Raw genomic sequence first — 22,822 nt, 5'->3', positions numbered from 1 at the left:
ACATTTTAATGGATACCTAGCAACACACTAGCAACCATATTAACTTCCTTAGCAACCACTTGGGATACCACAGATTCTCAATCACCAATCAAAGCCTTAGCACACACCATGTTTACCATAGCAACATCCTAGCAACAACCTGAAAAGTGCTGATTGCTTGAGCTGTACATTCTCATTGTTGAGATCCACAACAATCCAACTCCAGATGGTTCACTCTGATTCTGCGTCTGATTGGCCATGTGGTTTCCCTGTAGCAAACAATGGTTCACTGAGTTGTTTGTCATAGGAATGCATGGGGATCCAAAGTTTGTGTACCCCTCTGCTGTCACAGTGATACAATACCAACAACAACCACATGCCAACAGAAAATACCATAGCAACCACTTAGCAACCTGCAGTCAATCACCTTTAACACCTTAGCAACTACATGTCATACTACATCAATCATCTTGAGCACCGTAGTAACTGTCTGTAATACCATAGCAGCCACCTGGAAGACCTTAGCAACAAAATGTTGTATTATAGCAATCACCTCGAACACCTTAGCAATAACATGTACTTCCATAGCAATAACCTGAAACACCTTAGCGACTTTCTGTAATACCATAGCAGTCACATGGAACGCCTTGGCAACTACCTGTAATATCATAGCAATCACCTGGGACTCCTTAGCAACAGCACATAATACTATAACAATAATTCTCAACACCTTAGCAACAACATGCAGTATCAGAGCACTCACCTGGAACACCTTAGCAACAACATTTAGTATTATAGCAATCACCTGAAACACCATATCAACTACATTCAATATTTTAGCAATCATTTTCAACAGCATGTAATAGCATAGCAATCACCTGGAACACCTTAGCTACTAGCTGTAATACCATAGCAATCACCTGGAACACCTTAGCTACTAACTGTAATACCATAGTAATCACATGGAACATATCGATCAAATTAAATGCTGTAAGTAGTATTTTAGCAAACAACTACCATTGCATCCACCATAGAAACACCTTAGCAACATCATCTCTCACACTTAGCAGATTCTTAGAAACCTCCTGGGGTGCCTTAGAAAGGCTTTGAAATACTATAGAAACCAGCATAGCAACTCTAATAGCAATCACCTTTGACACCTTAGCACCCATACCATACCATAAACAGAAGGAATCTACAAAGGATCCACATCGACATGGGCCACGTGTATACAGTTATGTTTTTTTTTCCATGATGGTGTTATTCATTTGTGTTTTTTCCTCAGATTTATTAGCTCCCCTCCTCCTCTTTCATGAGGGTTAGTGTATAATTACGGCCGGCCGATGCACTGACCAGCAGCTTTCTCTCTTGACACCTCACACTGAGTGAGGATATATTATGGAGCAGCTCACAGGAGACAAAAGATTCCCGTGAAAAGACTCAGAGAAGGTAATGGCAGGGAACACTCCCACCCTGAATCAACACACACTGACAGACTCATACACATCCAGCCGAACACTCATCTACCTGTGTCCTCCACCCACACCCAGCACCCAGGAAAGTGTTCCCTTTCATTTGTGTGAACACAGCTGTGTGTCACTACTGAGAATGTGGCATTAACATGTTTGTGCCAAAGGCCCCATGGCACGGAAAAACACATTACCCTTGCTTTTTAAAATAAGAGTTCAGTGCAAGTCATTACTCATTAAGTCTCAAAATGCAGCATTCAGTTCACATGTAGATCTGAGATTTAAAAAAAAATTTTTGGCTCTAACATTTTAGTGCTCATAGGTTGCTCAGTAATGACTCATGAGACATAATGGGGATTCTCTTAAAATTCCTTAGGAGAAAAACTATGAGACAAAAAGCAGACGTGAGATATAGATAAAGTAGATAAAGGAGAGGGTAGTGTTTAGTTTATCTGGGAAATCTGAGCCCACTTTACTGAGATCTCCACTAAAACTCAAGACCGTTTTCATTTTCTTTCCTCTGAAAAGTCAGCCAATCAGAACAGAGATCATTTAAATATATTCATCTTTAAGGATAATGGTACGTAAGCTACACAAATGAAATATAGAACTTTCTTCATTGACCACTGGACTGAAGCTTCCTGTTGAGCTGATCTATAGCCCTAAATAGTTATACTCTCTACTGGAGGGGGAGCGTCCCTGAGATCTGGGTCTCTTTTGGAAAAGGATGGTTTTGGTCTATTTCAGGTTGACTGCCAGGGCCCAGTTCTCAGAGTACTGCTCCAGCAGGTTCTTCATTCATTGTCTGTAAATCTTATCCAGTTCAGGGTCGCGGTGGGTCCAGAGCCTTCCCAGAATCATTGGGCGCAAGGCGGGAACACACCCTGGAGGGGATGCCAGTCCTTTGCAGGGCGACATACTACCTGCCGCAAAAACGTTAAATACCAAATACCAATACAAAAACTAAACACCATTAAAATTAGTTCTTCAAGAGTAAGGGCCATGCTGTAAATACAACTGTAAACATCTCAATCATTTGCATGTATAGTGTGTACAGGAAATATGTGGAAAATGTGATCGTTAAAGGAGAAGTTTGTTAAAAAATGGTAACAGCTGCAGTGGGACACAAAATTATTAATGTTATAAATGTGGTTAAAATGGTAAAAGAAATGCCAGTTCAAGCCCCACCAGCTTCCATTTTTAGACGTCAGGTATTATGGCTGACATTATGTACTTAGTGTGACCATAAAGTTACAGTGACACTGTGGCTAAGGTCCAGCTGCTTCTGTCGGGTCACACTAACACAAACAGGCTTCTGAGGTGCAAAGTCAATACTGTAATACTATCACTGTAGCACAAAGAATCACAACCACAAAGTTCAGCTGTGCTTATTCCATTGGACGCTGATCCAATACTGAACCAGGTTTATGGTTTTCTGGGGCTGGCATAAAACTGATACCAGCAGGAACCAATGGTATTTAAGGGTGTTCTTCTCTGTGTTTGCTAAGTCTGTGCCACTAACATGGCTAATCCACTGTTTACAGCGGGTTTAAATAAGATTGATATATGAAAGACGTGTAAATGTGGCCGAGCTTTGAGCTGTCCTTCTGAGCTTGTGAATAGCGAAAGGTAACCAACTTTTCCTGATGTTACGCTGAACACAGCCACAGAAAACACACAGATGGAGCATTTCCTGTTGTTATTGACTTTTAATTATTTATATAACATGCTGCAAATGACTGAGGCTCTGAGCTCTTTCTATCTCGACACTCTTAGGGACGCCGTTGCAGTTTGTGCAGAAGAACCTACTCATCTTTGTTTCCAGCTGCTTTGGTTTCAACTTTTTGGTTCACAAACTAATTTATGTTGGTGGAAACAGACTGAACAATTCCAAATGAGGTGCAAAATCATTCTGTGGAATGCCAAAAATTGTATATGCAAACATTACTACCCTTCTGGGTGGAATGGCATATCGATCCTTCTTGGAAAGCTGTACACTAGACATTGGGACTTGTGAGGTCAGTTTGTGAGGTCAGTTACTAATGTTAGATGACTAGTTCTGGACCACAGAGCCTCTAACTGATCATAAAGGTGTAGAATGGAGCTACATCACTGCAGAGAACTCTACAACCCAATGCTATGTATAGGTATGTATATCCTCCAGCCCAGGTTTAGTATTGGAATGGTAAACCAGCATGAGGGGAAGAAAAAAAAAAGCTACAAGCCTCAGTTTAAGGTTTCCTGGTGATTAGTGCAAGGAAAACAGAATCTCATTCTAAAACCCTGATAAGATTGTACACTTTCAAGATTACACTCACAATATGCAGCCTCACACACGATCCTCCTGCCTGTGGAGTCGTATAATTTCTAGTAATGGAGACTGCAGGTGGGAACTGTTCTAACATGGATCATAAAGCTCTGCACACGTCCACCTTTTCCAAACCGCTCAAACTCTTTGGACAAGAACTCGGTTTGAGTTGCTGGTATCTGCACTGTCAGGGAAGGTCAAAGACTCCCGTGGTCAGGTGTTAGTCATTAGTTATTTGTCACATCCCATCCCCGTCCAAACAATTTGAGGAACAACAACAAAGACCTGGCCATGAGAGGCACTAAGCCACTACAAGTGATATGGAGGAATGTATGTCCTGCAAAGTACTAAAGGCTACTTCAAAGCTACACTCAACATCCAAATCCAGTTGTGGATCCCCCATTTAATTACTAACTCCGCTACTTTAGGGTGCACCCATTGTGGACACAGACACACACCCTGCCCCCTGCCAAACATGACCCAAAAAAGGGTATAAAAGTACCCAGCTTTGGCCTGCAATGCTCTCTGAAGTAATGGCGCTCCATTCAATACCTCTGGGATGAGTTGGAGTGGATCTAGAACTAATCACAAAGCATCAGTAGCTGACCTCACTAAAGCCCTGTTCGGACGGGATTAGTTTTACCTACTGTAAAACAAGCAGTAAAAATAACCCCATGTTATTAATCCCATCTGACCTGTGGGGAATACTTCGTCATATTCCCGGGAGAAGGAGATGTCTAGTGATTAAATATGTGGTTTAAGTAAAAACAAAGCGCCACACTCAAATCCACAAAATCACTCAGTGAAGAGACATATCTGGCGGCTGTAAGTAGGTTTCTGGCACAATAGTATTCTCCGTAAGTATTATTATGAACATGTTCCTTACGCTAAGTCACCATTAAACTGTTCTAATCTCAGGTCTAATAACTGATTAGTAATAAGGATTAGTAAAGGTTTGGGCCGTCTTTGCCCATTATCTGTTATGAAATACTAGAAGATAAAGTTGTCGAGGGCTAGAGGTTTGTGACAGTATAAAAACTCCAGTAGCTCTGCAGTGTCTGATCCATGCTGTATGACGGCAGTGCGTGTATCGAGCCGCTGCCATCTCTGCTATTTTCTAATCCAGTGTGAATCCTCCATAAACATTACTGTCTTGTGGAAAAATTATGTAACCCCAGCTCCTCACAGAAAACGTATCCTGTCCGAATAGGGCTTAAAGTCACGTTACGGTCATTCATGAATCGAGTAACAGCAATCTGTTAATGATTTCTTTCTTGGGGGTGTGCTTTTGTTGTAGCGCCTTTTAAAATTCACCTGCCCTAACATCTCTCATGAGTTAGTGAGTAGGTGGACGGTTCTCAGTCTCGCGGATCAATGAGGCCCACTCTCTGACGACAGGAAAACGTCTGGCTCGTGAGATTAATGTGGTGCTAAATAGATCCTGCTAAATTTGGAGAGATAATGAGGAAGAATAATGTGATCGATCCCTGTGGGGGCTGCGAACACACCCTTAAAGTTGAGTGTGAGAAGTGTGAGAAAAGAAATGCGTGTGTGACATAGTAGTGCACAGCATATGGCCAAAAGTTTGGGAACACCTGGAAGTGAAGGGCTATTAATAGGTAGCTTGTCCTACTTTGTAGGTAACTGCCTCTGCTCTTCTGAGACGGCTTTAGACTTGATCTTCAAACCTTTCTGTGAGAACCTGATGGAATTCAGCCATGAGAACATAAGTGAGGTCAGGTACTGATGGTGAACCATACATTGTGAATCCCCTTCAACCAATCCCAGAGGCTTTTATGGAGGTCCGTCACTTCAGAGAACAGTTCCACTGCTCCGTAGTGTCATGCTCGACGGCTTTACACTCCTCTAGCCAACTCTGGGCATTGAGTATGGAGATCTGCAGCTACTCAGTAGAATTCACTAACTACAAGGGGCATATACAAAGCCTCGTATATGTAGCGTATGTGCAGGTGTTAAATCATATTGTGCCTCACTCTCAGTCCATTACAAAACTCCTACTGACCACAGAGCAAACCCACACACTGTCTCTGAAGATACATGATCTCATTCCATACACGAGCACTCTCATCTGTATGTTTACATTCACCGGTGCAGTTTACCAGCTTCACTGACACCACAGGAGCACTTTGTCATTCTACAATTACAGACTGTTGCCCATCTGTTGTTCTGCATACTTTGATAGCTCACTTTCACCCTGTTTTTCAGTGGTCAGGACCCCCAAACAGCAGGTATAATTTGTGGTGGATCATTCTCAGTGCTACTGTTTAAAGTGTCACTGCTGGACTGAGAATTGGTTTCAAAGCGTCACTGATGAAGGACTAGAGGACGACCCGCACAATCTTTGCAGCAGCAGATGAGCTACTGTCTCGGCCTTTACATCTACAAGATGGACCAATAAGGGAGGTGTAAACGGGGCTAACAAAGTATGCAGAGCAACAGATGGACTGTTATTTGGACTGTAACCGTAGAACAAAGTGCTATTGTGTGGCCAGTGGAGCTGAGAATGGACAATGAGTGTAGATACAAGGAGGTGGCTTTACTGATATTTCTGTCAGTTTCCATGTTTTGCCGTCCACACTGCGGTCCAGAGATCAGGGACCACTACACCTCTGCTTTCAGCACTCGCTCCTTTAAATGAAAAAAAAAAACGAGCCACTCGCTGTTCACCCAGACCCCGAGTGCACAGCAGTGAGGAGCGAGGAGCTCCGTTCTCATTTTCTCTGTTTTTACTCAGTGTTTATTTCTCGCACTCGTTAAACCCCGTCTTTCTGCGCTCTCACAAACGCGGGTCCAGCACTGTGATTGGACAGACTCTGACAAGGGGGCGGGGCCATTGTAAAGTCTCTGCACTTGACGTCAGAAGCGGAGCAGAATCAGAATGGCATGTTTTATCCCGTGTATTCTGACAGCACACAAGCTTTTTTTTTTTCATAATATGACCCCTTTAAAATATCTCCTCAACAATAACTTCTTGCTAGACTGGTTTCCCCCAGACATTTGCAAAGTGCTACAAGTTTATTACCAACCAATGTCCTGAATCATTAACTGTTGATGTGTGTATAAACCTAGGCTCATTGGTGTATGTCTGACAGAACAGAGGAAAGCTGCGGGGAGAGACAGATTGGTGTGAGATCCATGTGTGAGGGCTGTCAAGCTAATAGTTCAGTCAGTGGGCGTAGCTGGGTGAGTGAGTCTACATGAATGCCAGGGTTTGTGGGTGGGAATGGGAGAAGAGAGACTGAATATCAGGATCCTGTCTCTATACTCCTCCTTCACATGCATCTAAGATCCATCTTTTCCTCTCGAATCCCCCAATCCTGTTCCGGAAAACAGAGCTTCTGTTTGGGTTTTACATCATTCCCTTTGGCTTAACACATGCCCCAGTGATTTCCAATGTAACGAGTGTCTGTACAGTGAGAAACAGTGACCCATGTGCACGTCCGATCACCTGCTGCTGTGCAGAGACACGGAAACTCCAGAACCAATCAGACCCCCACCCCCGCCTTTGTATCCGCTTCCAAAAACGAACAAAAACCAGCGCACATTTCAGCATCGATTCCATCCAGTTCAGCTCCAGGCACTTCCATCCGCTCTCATCTCCGCATGCATCCTCCCATCTCTCTTTCCCTCTCTCTCTTTGCAATAAAGAAAGGCTTTACTTACTGTTTTCCTGCAGTCAGTCTTCGTTCACAAATCCCTCTGAGAGAGAATGACAGGAGGCGAATGAGAGGAAAAAAAAAAGGTTTTTTTAATCCAGCAGCCAGCAGCAAATAAAAGAGAAGAAAGAAATAAGGAGGTAGAGAAAGAGACCAGAGAGGGAGGGAGACAGAGAGAGAGAGAGATAAAACAAAAAAGGAAAAAAGAAGGTGGGGGTGGGGGGGGACAAAAAAAATGGATTAAAAAGAAATCGCTGCTGCAACAATCGCGCCGCTGGAAATTACATCTTAGAGTCTGTCCAGCGAGCGAGGGATGGATATTATCCTCCACCGGGCAGTCAGCAGCCACGGCTGTAGTAACACTTCTCTTTCCCTCCTTCTGACAATCAGCCTCTCTCTATCTCTCTCTCTCTCTCCCTCCCTTCCTCTCTCTCTCTCTACCGTTCAAACAGCTCTGATCTCTCAGTCTCTCAGCTGGTTGGCTGCCTCAGCTCTCCTCTCATCCTTTCACTCGCTCTATCGCTCTCACCCCTCCTTTTCCTCCTCCCATTCTCCCTCCCTCCCTCCTCACGCTATCTCTCCTTAGCCTCTCTACTAGGAACCTCTACCACTCTCTTTCTCACTCTCCATCTACCTCAGTCTCCATCTACCTCCATCTCTCTCTCTCTCCATCTACCTCAGTCTCTACCCATCTATCTCAGTCTCTCTCTCTTTCCATCTACCTCAGTCTCTCTCTCTCTTTCCATCTACCTCAGTCTCCCTCTCTCTTTCCATCTACCTCAGTCTCCCTCTCTCTCTTTCCATCTACCTCAGTCTCCCTCTCGCTCTCTTTCTCCATCTATCTCAGTCTCCCTCTCTCTCTCTTTCCATCTACCTCAGTCTCCCTCTCTTTCTCCATCTATCTCAGTCTCCCTCTCTCTCTCTTTCCATCTACCTCAGTCTCCCTCTCTTTCTCCATCTATCTCAGTCTCCCTCTCTCTCTCTTTCCATCTACCTCAGTCTCTTCCCATCTACCTCAGTCTCTCTCTCTCTTTCCATCTACCTCAGTCTCCCTCTCTTTCTCCATCTATCTCAGTCTCCCTCTCTCTCTCTTTCCATCTACCTCAGTCTCTTCCCATCTATCTCAGTCTCTCTCTTTCCATCTACCTCAGTCTCTCTCTCTCTCTTTCCATCTACCTCAGTCTCTTCCCATCTATCTCAGTCTCCCTCTCTCTCTCTTTCCATCTACCTCAGTCTCTTCCCATCTATCTCAGTCTCTCTCTTTCCATCTACCTCAGTCTCTCTCTCTCTCTTTCCATCTACCTCAGTCTCTTCCCATCTATCTCAGTCTCTCTCTCTCTCTCTTTCCATCTACCTCAGTCTCCCTCTCTCTCTTTCCATCTACCTCAGTCTTCCTCTCGCTCTCTTTCTCCATCTATCTGTCTCCCTCTCTCTCTCTTTCCATCTACCTCAGTCTCCCTCTCTTTCTCTATCTATCTCAGTCTCCCTCTCTCTCTCTTCCCATCTACCTCAGTCTCTCTCTCTCTTTCCATCTACCTCAGTCTCCCTCTTTTTCTCCATCTATCTCAGTCTCCCTCTCTCTCTCTTTCCATCTACCTCAGTCTCTTCCCATCTATCTCAGTCTCTCTCTTTCCATCTACCTCAGTCTCTTCCCATCTATCTCAGTCTCCCTCTCTCTCTCTTTCCATCTACCTCAGTCTCTTCCCATCTACCTCAGTCTCTCTCTCTCTTTCCATCTACCTCAGTCTCCCTCTCTTTCTCCATCTATCTCAGTCTCCCTCTCTCTCTCTTTCCATCTACCTCAGTCTCTTCCCATCTATCTCAGTCTCTCTCTCTCTCTCTTCCCATCTACCTCAGTCTCCCTCTCTCTCCATCTACCTCAGTCTCTCTCTCTCTTTCCATCTACCTCAGTCTCCCTCTCTCTCTCCATCTACCTCAGTCTCCCTCTCTCTTTCTACATCTACCTCAGTCTCCCTCTCTCTTTCTACATCTATCTCAGTCTCCCTCTCTCTTTCTACATCTACCTCAGTCTCTCTTCCCATCTACCACAGTCTCTCTTATTCTCTCTCTCTCTTTCCATCTACCTCAGTCTCTCTCTTTCCATCTATCTGTTTCTCCCTCTCATTCTCCATCTACCCCTCTCTCTCTCATTCTCACTTTTTTCTCTTCTTTCTCTTGCATCTCTATCTCTGCTCTCCCTGCCTTGCTTTCCCCCCTCCTCTCGCTTTACTCTTTGATGTTGTATGGAGTTTAGACTTGAGGCTGTGAAGGGAAGCTGTTGAGGAGAGAGAGAGAGAGAGAGAGAGAGAGAGACAAAGACAGACAGAGAGCACTCCACGCCCAAACTAAAGCGAAGGCAGAACAAATGTAATAGAAAAAGACAACGAAATACAAACACACAGTAATTAGAGTCATCACATCTCACACACACACACACACACACATACTCTCCAAGGTTTCGTCTCCAAGGTTTCTGAGTCTACTACATGGACATCTTTTAATTTTGTGGAGACAGAATCTAACATTAACTGTTTGTAAACCTGACCCTTATCACGATCAGAACTGCTGCTAGAGTTAATCAAACCCCGTCCTTAAACACTCTTCACCTCAAAACCTACTGATTCACGTCATCTGGACATGGGCTGGTCCTCTTAATCATGTCCTCCACATGGGAGAGTGTACACATATTTAAGTCCCCATAATGTGATTGATACATGTCTCTGATAAATCTTATATAAATATAGAATATCTAGATTTATATATATCATAGATCAATCTAAAACACATGCAAATGAGAATGAACCGGCGAGGGAGCGAGGGAGCGAGGGAGAGAGAGAGAGAGAGAGAGAGAGAGAGTGAGACAGATAGGGAGAGAAATAAAATGTAAAAGAAAGAAAAAACAACAGGAAAGGACAGATACAGAGGCAGAATAAAGAGAACAAATGAGAAAGTTGGAAAACAGTCATGAAAAGGGAAAGAATAACAGAAAAAAGAGGAGAGGTAGAGAGAAAGTAAAGAATGAGAAGGAGAGAAAAAGACAGAAAAGGACGGAAATATGTGAAAAATGTCTGAGAGGATAAATGGAGGGAGAGAGGGAACGGTGAGGGAGGGGAGAGGGAAGGATGAAAGTAGAGTAGAGTGATAGAGACAGGGTTAGGATATAGAGGGAGGGATGAAGGAATGGACGGAGAGGATGACGAAAAAGAGAGGGGATGGTGGGAAAGAGTGAGGGTGGTAGAGAGGGATGGAGAGGATGGAAAGAAGGATGGTGAGAGGGAGAGAAAAAGTAGTGTCAGGAGTAGTAGGGGAGAGGGTTTAAGCCCCGTCTTCCTTTCCACTCGTTTGTCAGATGACCACACTCTCTCTCTCTTTCAAATCATTTGACAGCAATAAGACCCTTCCTCTCTCTCCCTGATCCGAACCGATATCTGTTCCTCGCTCCCAGCGGACCACGGACCTTTCATTTGCACACAGCAGGAACAGAACTACGGATGATGTTGTTCTGAAGCCACACACTGCCCCCCCCCCCCCCCACACACACACACACCTGAACAGGGTGTGAACACCATCATTCGAGCCAAGCTCATCATTGTGCTCAGGACGCAGGAATAACTATTCATCAGTGCGACTGGAGTACAGACCCCAGACGTGAAAATCAGTGACCACATGTCGTCTACACCAAGTCTGTGCAAGTCTACCACAGGGAGGTGTGCTTTGTCCCACCCTGTACTCCCTTCATTCCCCATTCGCAAACCTAATTAGGGACCGTCCGTTTCCACCTGAACAAGAACATTCATTCATTCATTATCTGTAACCCTTATCCAGTTCAGGGTCGCGGTGGGTCCAGGGCCTACCTGCAATCACCGGGCGCAAGATGGGAACACACCCTGGAGTGGGCGCCAGTCCTTCACAGGGCAACACAGACACACATTCACTCACACACTCACACCTATGGACATTTTTTGAGTCGCCAATCCACCTACCAATGTGTGTTTTTGGACTGTGGGAGGAAACCGGAACACCCGGAGGAAACCCACACGGACACGGGGATAACACACCAACTCCTCACAGACAGTCACCCGGAGCGGGAATCGAACCCACAACCTCCAGGTCCCTGGAGCTGTGACAGAGACATCTACCTGCTGCGCCACCGTGCCGTCCTGAACAAGAACATGAAAAAGAAAATTTGTTCCCAGTTGGAGCCAAAGAATAGTAGGTTCTTTGGTGCGAACCGTGACCATGTCTGTGGACGTCAAGCTAAAGAAAGACCTCAGAGCCACTAATGCCCCTTTCACACACAAACTGGAGAATTTGTAGAGAAACTCCGGAGTGTCTGGTCCAGAGGTGTCCTGGAGCAGTCGTTCACACATAAAGCTCACAGCAGGAGATTTTCTGTATGAGGCGCTCTCTCACAGAGGGAGATGACACTTGTGTTTTATGCGTGGGGGTGGAGCCTGTTCAGTGCATGCAGGAGAATCCCCGGAATATTTCTCTCTCTGTTCTCACATGCGATGACTCTTGCGATGAGATTTTACTGGGGCGTGATAAGGATAAAGTCCGGGTAATGTCCGGGATGAATGTTGCGGGTGATCATGTTCTCTCTCTCTCTCCCACACACACACACACACACACACACACACACACCTCTCCCCAGGGTAAACTCCGGAATATTTCTGGATTACCGCGCATGTGTGAAAGGGGCATAAGAGAGCGTAATGGCACAATGGGGGTGGAACAGGTCGTCTGCAGCATGTTGTAATAAAAAATTAACAAAACAAAAACAGAAAAATGCTCTGTTTGTGTGTGAACTTTTCCAAAGGGGTGTGTGAGTGAGTGACTGAGCGAGTGTGAGCTTCTCTACAGGTGTTTGAGTGAGTGAGTGGGTGGGTGAATCTGTGATGGACCAGTGCTCTGTTCAGTGTGTTCTCCATCATTGCACCCAGTGAATACAGGTTTGCCCTGGACCCAGCGTGACCCAGAACAAGATGAAGTGGTTATGGAAATGGATGAATGAAAGAACTAATTTTTCAAGTATGTGAACTCTCCCTCTCACATGTGTCAGGTATAAGAACTCTCTCTCTCTGCACTTGTTTGTCAGATGTACAAGCTCCCTCTGTTTCTCTCTCCACTCATTTGTCAGGTAAAATAACTCCCTCTCCCCCTCTCTGTGAGTTTGTAAGGTGTAAGGAGACACACCGTTCTGCTCCAGTGGTTTTGAGGAAGGAAATACAGCTGCTCTCTGCTCTGACTCCAGCATCTCTCCAATTCTCCTGTCTGTTGAACTGGAGCAGCTGTTCAGGTCTTGGGCCAATGCTGCTTTTTGAATTTCCTGAAAAACACGAAATACACAAAACAATTCACAACATTCTCTAACAGAATAATAACACACACACACACACATATACACACACGTCCTCCCTCGTTCTGGACAATCCTCATCATCTTTTCCACTTCATTTCATGGATTCAGCTGCTTCTGGATGAGCTTTATGCAAATGAGCTGAGCAGTGACCAATTAGATTGTCAGTGTCTAGCACGGTAACTGATTGTGTCATGCCCGTAGTCAAGATACAGACTTTAATATAATCTCCCTAGGGGAGCAGCTTGGCTCAATAGTGATGCATCAGCCATCCGTGGTCCAGAGTCTCAGAGACTGACTGTTCATGCTGCCCCCTGGTGGAAATGGTCCTGTTCACACTAGGGATGCACCGATCCCATATTAGGATCGGATATAGGTCCCGATATCAACTAATTTAGCAGGATTGTGTATCGGATAAATAGGCCGATCCATTCACTTTCAATTCAAGTTATTTAAGCTATATATATTTTCTATTGGGGCGGCACGGTGGCACAGCAGGTAGTGTCTCTGTCACAGGTTGTGGGTTCAAGTCCCGCTCAGGGTGAATGTCTGTGAGGAGTGTGCTGGTGTTCTCCCCGTCTCCCTCCGGGTCGTCCCGTTTCCTCCCACGCTCCAAAAACACACGTTGGTAGGTGGATTGGAGACTCAAAAGTGTCCGTTAGTGTGAGTGTATGTGTGTGTGTCACCCTGTGAAGGACTAGCACCCCCTCCAGGGTGTGTTCCCGCTTTGCGCTCAGCGATTCCGGGTAGACCCCAGACCCACCGCCCCCGTGAACTGGTACAGACAATGAATGAAGTAAAGATACTGCCATCTCAGCTAGCTTCTTATTGGCTAATATTTAAAGTGTTTGTAGGGTCAAGAACATTCCTATACTCTTCTCTAAATAGCAGAAAAAACACTGATATTCTCACACATAAAAATCAACAACCACCTCCTGAAGCAGCAGACAGAGATCAGGCTGAAAACACTGGGGTATTCTCTTAACATAGCTACTGTTCTCACTGTTCAGAAGCTACATAAGAAAGGCAAAGGTTGTAGCTACATGGTGTTCTTTTACAGATCGCTTTCGGTTCACATATTTCTAACTGTGAGTGTACTCCCACCAAACAGTCCAACCATCTCAAAAGTGTCAGATTCCATCTTTACAGCAGACAGGGTTTTAAATCCCTCAGCCTTCTCCCTCCACCTCAGAACCCTGAGCTTGCCACTGTGGAAATATACAGCAATATACAATTTCATGCTGAATTAGCACTGAATAATGAAGGAACCCACGTGTATAATTAAGCTTAGAAATGTATGTGTGCCATTTGCCAGCATAAAAGCTCTAATAAACCTCCTAAAGCTGGTAACCAACTGCTGAGCTAAAATAGCCTCTGAGCTTTTACTTTCCATTTTCAGGAGCTTTATCTGTGGACACAGATTATTCACATCCTTAACCAAGGAAGAGCCGAGTAAAACACAATTGTTTGACAAAAGACTAAAAGATGAAGAGCTAGCAGGAGCCTTAACAACTGCGCAAGACCTGGAGTTGCACCAAAACAGTCCACATCTGATTCAACGAGCTCCATTCTCGCATCAGATCTGCACTTAAGGCCGATTTAAACTTCAGCGTTGACTCGATGCTACGCCGTTGTGAACGCTTATTCTTCTGCGTTGGTGTCTGCATCTCTCCGCAATTACCCCGCCACACCACTAGGGGCTGAATCTCAAACATATTCCTCTACACGTTGTAGTACACAATGTAGTGCTGTAGTGGAATTACTTTTATAAATCTTTAAAGTGCACTATTTAGGGCGTAGGGTGTTGTTTGTGACAGAGCAGGGTTTACATAAGGTTCCAGGAAAGTAACAAATACAAAGCAAAGTTTTTTTCTTTCTGTGATATCCTTATATTTCCTCTGTTCAACATTTTTATTCGTCCTTGACATCCACACCTTATCTGAGGAAATCTCTGGCTATGAATTTGCTGCTGTCTACGTCTGTGTGTGGAGGAGTGGAGTTCATGCTCCTGTACTTCTTCGGTTCAATATAAACAATGTCCGTCCGGCTACTGACCGAGACTCAACTCCTGAAGAGCCAGAATTGTGTGTCACTAAAATAAAGTCACAAAGCCTAGCAATAACAGCATGCGACCTTAGGGTGAAAACAGATCCAGTTCATGAAACGAAAAGTGTGTGAACTTTACAGAGAGTAAGTTGTGTCCAATATTAACTCCAGGGAAGAACAGTTGAAGAAAGACTGCTGCCATTCGACTGAACTTTTCAGGGCTGGGTGCCATGTCGTTAGTACTTCACTTGTAGATATCAGCTGTACAATAAATATGTACGAAAAACATATTCATTTATTCACTGTTTGTAGCCCTTATCCAGTTCAGGGTGGTAGTGGGTCCAGAGCCTACCCAGAACAAACCCTGGAGGGGGCACTAGTCCTTCACAGGGCAACATACGCTCACACATACGGACACTTCTGAGTCGCCAATCCACCTACCAACGTGTGTTTGGAAAACCTGTGAGGAAACCCACACAGACAATGGGAGAACACACCAAACTCCTCACAGACAGTCACCCGGAGCGGAACTCGAACCCACCGAGTGTATAGTATATCACCAAGAATATCGTTATCGACAAACTGAAATATTGTTATATTATTTTAGCGATATATCGCCCACCCCTACTCACTTTGATCACTATAGTTATTTATTATTTTTATTATTTCATCTTCATCTTTTCACTTGATCCATATCAGGGTCATGGTGGCAACAGTCTTTGTGCCTCGCGACTACCACCAGCTCCTCCTGGGGCATCCCCAGGCGTTCTGAGGCCAGCCGGGAGATATAATCCCTCCAGCGTGTCCTTGGTCTACCGAGGCCTCCCTACATTTGGCCGAACCAAATGAACTCCTCAACACAAAGGAGTAAGCTCCTTCCTAACACTGAGCTCTTCACCTAATCACGGAGAGTACGCCCAGCAGCCCGCCAGAGAAGGATGAGGATTTATTTAATGTTTAATGGCTGGCCCCTGACATAATTCCACATATCTTCTAATGACAACTATAACTGAATCTACTTTTTTCAGATCAGTGTATGATGGCACATCAGTGTAATTTGGCCCCACTTGTCAGGGCATTTTCATCATGAGCCTCGATGGGTTCTTTTGTTAACCTCAATATAGCATCAGACATTGACTACTGTTTTTCACGTCGAGTCGAGAAGGCGAGAGGAGAGGCTACACATCACCTGTCCAGTGAGACTCACTGTGTAACTGAGGAATACCAACCTTCTGCTTGAAGTCAATTATACCTCCATCATCAGGTAAACAACAGTGAGGTCACAGGGCACTGCTGGAGAAATCCTCCATGAGGAGGTAAATATGCTTCCCTTATTCAGCCTGTGCACTCCTTCTTGTAAAACACCTCGCCCTATAAACACTCCGATTAGAGCCCAGTAAACCCAGGTCTGAGCTTCTATGGAGTGATGTCACTAAAGAAACCATTTAGTGTCAATGTTGTACACTCTAGTGTCATCAGGAATTGATTAAGAGACGAGGGAGAGAACCAATGACACGGTCATGGTCCTCCACTCGGAGCAAAGGCTACCCCGTCTGGGCCGAACCCCCGAATGAATCTGTTTATCCCCCAGGCCACTGGGTGCCAGTATTATGACTGTTTCATAATGTGTAGAAGTGTCTCGCTGCTCTGTTAAAGATGACTCACGTAATGTAAAGGTTCTGTACAAAGCCAAGAACAGAAACTCTTTTAAAATGGAGTACAGCAGCTGAGAATACCGCATCACGTCATGTATATGAATAATCCAGTGGCGTGCCTCAGAAATACGATTCTGACTGTATACGCCGCGGTACAGAAGATCATCCAGAATCCCTGGCACAGCTTCTACGTCCTTTGATCAAAGCCACCCTGCCAGAGAGAGAGAGAGAGAGAGAGAGAGAGAGAGATGCAGAGGGTCCATGAGAGGGGGAGAAAGGGGAGAGAATTAATGAGAGAGAGAGAGAGAGAGAAATAAAGGAATGCAGATGGTCACAGAGAGGGGGAAAGGGAAAGGCTGTATAGGAAAAAGAGGAAGAGAAAAAATAAGGGGGAGGGAAAGAAAGAATGAGAGTGGTAGAGAGTGCTGAGAAGGTTTCTACAGGAGAGAGAGAAAAAGACATTATAGGTGTGTCAGAGAAAACCGTATAGAACCGTACAGGAAAATAGAGGAGAGAGCAAGTGTGTGTGTGTGTATTTAGGGGGAGGGGTTGTTGGTGAGTGTAAGTGCTGAATGGTGTAGTGATGGTGTGGAGAGAACAGTGGGAGGAAGAAGGCGTTGGATGGAGGGAGGATTATTGAATAATTGAAAGAGAGAAGTGAGAACTGTTTGAGGGGCTTGAGACCCCTTCCCACGCTGCAAAATGAAAATCAGCATGACGGAGAGCAGGAAACGGGCAGGTCCAGGTTCAACAACACACAAATATCTTCCGTATCAGAGCCTTGGGCACACGTGGCCCAGTCGCTGGTCATCCTCCTTGAACCTGTTTGGGCAAGTACTGACCACTGCACACTGGGAAAAGCCCACAACACCTGCCTCAGACCAAAATATTATGACCATCGCAATGTGGCCCCTGTCAGTGAGCCATTCACTCATTTCTCGTACTTCCAGCATCAACCTAAAGAACTGATGGTTCACTCACTGCCGGAAATATCCCCATGTACTGCAACCAGATCGTCAGTTACCCACGCCACCAGTCTGTGGTTTTAATCTTGTGGCTGCTAACAGCAGCTCTGATAGCGACCCTGCTCTAGAGTCGATAACGCAGTTCTGAGATAATGTGTGTCAGTGCAGTGCTTTATATATTTGCTTTGTTTGCACGTCATTACTAGTCAGCAATAGAATCAATTGTATGTTGTGAGTGTGTTGAAGTGTGTGTGTATACCAGAAAAATGATACATTGTGGGGACTAAACCCTGTTGACACACTCATATTGCGAGGTCTTGTCTTCCCTGTGGGGACCAGCCGGTGGTAAATCATTACATTTTAAGGTGAAGATGTGTTTTAGAGTTTGGTTTACTGTTTATCTAGCAGTATTTATGGAAAAGTTAATGCTAAGTCTCCACAAAATTAAGGAATATTTATGTAATGGCCCCACAATTCACAGATATAAGATTGTGTGTGTGTGTGTGTGTGTGGCTGTGTCCAGCCTCTATGTGGGACCAATGCTTTCTGCAGTACCTTGAGGGTCCGGCCTTTTCTGCCGCCTCTCTGCCGTGTCCTCGTTATGAAAAAAGCTGCCCCACTTGGCTCCGGAGTTAACCCATTACTCTCTGCTGCGGAAACAGGAAAGTGGGTCATGAGCTCGAAGCGAGCAGACAAAGACGGCAGCAGGAAGAGTAATTGAGATGTAGAAAAGGGCCACAGCTGAACGAGGGAATGAAAATGTTAAAAGACAGAGAGAGGATAGCGCCACAGTGCTGGGAAACTGAATGCTGCAAATAGGATATTGGTCAGCTTACAAAGTGTGTCCAAATGCTTGTAGACTTCCTTTATATTTAGTGTTAATGATCAATAACTAAGCATGAAACATCTGAACCTTACCTCACTGACACTTCTGGTGTAAAAGCGCTACCTGTTACAGAAGCAATCAGGTTCTAATCAGGATTCTTCAAACATCTGTGTTCTTCACAAAGCAGCTTCCAGCGTTTCTACCAGTTTTGATGGGAACAAAGGACACGTCATCAGCAGGGGGCGCTGTGGGGTCCTTGCTTCCAGTGTCGCTGTGGCTGAATTCAGCTCCAGTGCCAGAGATAATCAGTTAGAGTCAGGACAGAGTCATAGTGGAGTCAGAACAGATACGAGTGTGTGTAAACGTGTTGTCGAGTTCCAAGTCGTTGCTAAGCTTGAGAATAGCGAGAACATCGAAGAAATGTACCCAGCGCACCTTGTGCTAAACAGAGCACCAGAAAATACACAAATCTTCCTGTTTTATTTCATTTATTTATATACCATAACCAGTGGTGGATGCTGGTCTTTCAAGAAGGGGAAGCTTAATTTCGGCCTACATCATAAAATGTGTCGGTTTATTTATACGTAAATTCTACCCTCGGTTCCTTTTAAAGAAAATGATCTGTGACCCTGTCGTACCAACAACGCGTCTTTTCCAGGGACTTGACTAGTGTCCTCTCAATGGCCAGCAGAGCTAGGCTGCTCAAACGGCCTTGGCTCATGTAAAGTGTGTCCGCCTGTGCTCCCACGGATCTTTAAACCAAAGGATCGCTGATTCGCTCATTTCGCTGTCAATCAAAAAGGGATTCAGCCTCAGACAGATCATCCAATCATCATGCAGAAGCTGAGCGTCCGGGCCAGCCGAGGCCAGCCCACTGCCCCATAGCTCCCCAGAGACGCTGATCGTCCGATGGGCGGGACAAAGCCCAGCATTTATCCAATGACTCGTCTCGTTTCGCTGCACTTCGCTGCTTCACTATTGAACTCTGTAGGCGTCCACACTGTTTAAAGCACTGTGAAAGGAATGATTGAGAGGAAAGCTGTGTCTTTACCAGTGATAAGAAGCTGATCCTGAACAAAAGTTGAGCACGTTGTAGTGCATATTTATTCAATGACATGTACACACAACAGTATATATTTGATCACTTATTTTTTGACATTTTAGAGGAAGCTGAGCTTCCCTTGCAGTCTTACAGCAATCGCCTCTGACCATAACATACTGTGAATGACATGGCACAATAACAGTTTATTTGAGACTCTGGGCTTTTTCTGGAGCTTCGTCATGCCCACTGATGCTGTCACAGTTCACACTGAAGGACCTACTCTTCTTTGGTTCCAGATTCAAACAAACGTCTGGTTCTGGAAATTATTTCCAAATTAGTTTTGCAGGATTTCTCATTTAACCAGATATCTTAAGCCCCTCAGCACTTTTCTGTTCAGTTCATTTCCAACCAGACTCTATACCCTACTCTCCACAGAACATCACACAAGTTTCCAGCAGCTCATATTGTGTTTTATTTTACAAGAACTGGCCAGAGTAGCTGCACATGAACTTAAGGTTGCCCTGCTCAATTCAAAGCATCAACTGGAAGGGTATACATCCCACAGTGTTCTCTGGAGTGATGGAGCTGCATCCAATACCTTTGGGATGAGGAGTCCAGAACTAATCGTCCAACATCTGCACCTGACCTCGCTAATGTTCTGCATCCACACAGCATTGCTCCAAAATTCAACGTAATGCCTAAGCAGAACAGCAGAGGATTCTACTGCAATACAAGAGGGGTTAATTGCTTATTAGTACCCCTTAGTTTCAGAAGAAATGTTGGACACGCAGATGTCCAGGAGTGTCTGGGCATGACAAGCGATTCAGATCAGCAGCATTTAAACGCAGACAGCTGAAACCTCCAGACTGGGGAGATCCTGAGAGTAGGAGAGAAAATGATGCAAGTGGAAAAAAAATAGCTTAAAGACAACGTGGAAGTGAGGAGATGGAGATGAAAGGAAAAGTGGAGGGAGGAGGAAGGGGGACAAAGACAGACTTAGTGATGGGAATATAAATGAGCTGCTGAGAAATAGGGAGAATTATGTAAGGCAAAAATGCATCATGAGCAGAGTTCACATTTTATCCCACCATCATATAGTTTCCAAGCATCACCACAGTATAATGGGGAGACTGCTCCAATCAGGGGTATGTATTTGGGTACAGTGTGAATTTATCACACTGTGGTAGCCCTCTTAGCAGAAAAAGCCAAGTTTAACTGGATCTTGGAAGCTTAAGGTGCAGGTATAGGGAGGTTTAGTCGTTCCAGAGTAGCCTGAGAAGCAGGTAAAGCTAAGTTTAATCAACCTGGGGTAGATCAAGGTGAGAGCTGTTGGCCCTCACTGATTGGCTGACTGAGGTGGAAAACAGTGAAAATGCTGTCTGTTCAGTTTGCATCTTCACAAGCATTTTGCCACAGACTGAGAAAAGAGCAGGTAATAACGTTAATAAAAGCAGAGAGGTGATGTTTACCTTGTACCATTTGAATCTGCCGGTGACTTTAAAAATGACATTTGGAATGCATTGTAACTGAGTGCAAATGCATATTAGGTGAATAACATTTATTATAGTTATGACACAGATCTATAATCACATGAAATGTGAAAAACATTTTCATTTAAATATACTCAAAGCTTTCAGTGTAAATTAAATTTCAACATCATTTTATGAAATTGCAAATGTAAATGGAGGTATTGAATTTGAATTCTGAGCTCAAACGTGTATGTAACATTGGGAAGTTTAAAATCAAACTTAGTATTACATTGCCATTTTCATATTGTTTTGTCCTGCTATGCTAGTCTCTGTCCCTCTGGTCATGACAGAGGCATCTTGCATATTTATAGACAACAGAGATAACAGCAAATGTTAAAAAGCACGAACCGAGATGAGGATATTGCTCTATGCCTGCTCCTTAGGTGGGTAATATAAACATAGTTTCTGATCAGTTAAGGTGGAAACGTCTCCAAAGTCAGGAGACGGCTAACTGCATTAGCGACTGTGCTACAAAACTAAACAGCTCGAGTTACAAATGTGTTTCTGTGGTAATTCAGTGACTAAAAATTTAGACTTCGAATAGAACTGCATTTCCCCACATCTCTGGATGTTCCCTTTAATGCTTTCAGAGCAGGTGTAATGAATTTTAATCGTGTTGAATTTGCTAGCTAATTGGATATTTTTCTGCTCTACATTTCAGCATGCCATCTTCACACAACAAAGACAGAATATTTTTGCATGGGACATTCCTGTCTTACTGTAAGCCAATTAAATAATTAGCAGCTTAATAAATGAGGCTGTGGATTAAATATTTGTCAAGTTATCATTTTCATATACTGCCAACGTTTCCCAACACAGCAGTGTACCATATTACACTCATACCCCACAGTCCTGATTGTGGGTAATGTAACTGAGACAAGAGCTCTCATTCTCAAACACACAGCAGCATGAAAACACCTAGTGCCTCTTAGAAACAAGAAGAATCAATCACTCTGTAATCACAGCCGTTTACACGGAGACGGACTGGATGAAATCCTGACCCGAGGCCACACGAGTTTGTTAAAGCTACCTTTGATATTTCTTAGCATATTTTAGCTGTGATGAGGCTTCACTCCTACTGGACATCACAGTGTTTAATATTAATTGAAGCAGTTTTCAACTAAGAACACAGCGATCTAGAACTGAGTTCATACAACAACACATCGAAAGCTGTGGGGCTTTAATCAAAGGTCTCAAGCTAACTAGAGCTTTCATCTGTGTGGGTGTCGGAGGTCAAGTTCTACATGTCTATATTTATCTAGTGAAATGCTTCCTCTCGACAGAACCACTGCCTTTACTACAAATCGCTTGAGGGACCCTGGATTTTTTTTTTATTGAAAATTTTAAATCGGTGAATAAATCAGGTCTGATGAAGGGAATAATAATTATTTTTTAAAACATTTTCATGATCAAAAAAAGCACAAAAAGATTCTCAAAACATACTTCACGGAATCAGGGGGATATTTCAGAAAGCAGGATTTCTCAGTTAGCCAGAAAACTCAAGCCCAAAGAGTGGACATTTTCACTCACCTGTGGAAAACCCACCTACCAACATGTTTTGGGATTGTGGGAGGAAGCCAAAGCACCTGGTGGAATGCACCATGCAGTCAACTGGAGAACACACCGCAGACAGTGACCCGAGGGGAGGATTAAACCCAGGACGCAGAGACCCTAGAGCTGTGTAGAAAGCACCAACCAATGATTCACTTATGTTTCTGAAAGTCCTCTTTAACTTAACACAATTTGAGTCTTAACGTGGTTCATCATCAACTAGCGCTGCTTTAAAGAACCATCCAGAGAAAAGGTTCATTTCCACAATCAAGAAGTTCTTTTATTTAATTTTTTTATTTTTGGACAGAGAAAAATAATTTGTAATTTTGGAAGAGAAATTTATTTATTTTTTTAAAAATTATTAATTTAAACAGCACCTGAAAGTTCATTTGCTCAAAAGACAAAAAAAAAATGCCT

At 44.2% G+C, this 22,822-nt stretch overlaps 1 protein-coding gene across 1 annotated transcript in view; it reads right to left on the bottom strand.

Moving 5' to 3' along the window:
• The window catches only part of shank1 (SH3 and multiple ankyrin repeat domains 1), a 122,735-nt gene extending 115,181 nt beyond the window's left edge, over positions 1 to 7,554 (bottom strand). Inside the window, exon 1 of the mRNA XM_066641938.1 lies at positions 7,441 to 7,554. The gene's annotated coding sequence lies outside the window, so the exon portion shown is untranslated. The remainder of the gene's footprint in view (positions 1 to 7,440) is intronic.
• Positions 7,555 to 22,822: the final 15,268 nt, after the last annotated feature.

This window comes from Hoplias malabaricus, chromosome 13, assembly GCF_029633855.1.
Source record: "Hoplias malabaricus isolate fHopMal1 chromosome 13, fHopMal1.hap1, whole genome shotgun sequence".
Classification (NCBI taxonomy): domain Eukaryota; kingdom Metazoa; phylum Chordata; class Actinopteri; order Characiformes; family Erythrinidae; genus Hoplias; species Hoplias malabaricus.
Note: the sequence above shows the minus strand (reverse complement) of the source record. Positions and strands in the feature narration are given on the sequence as shown.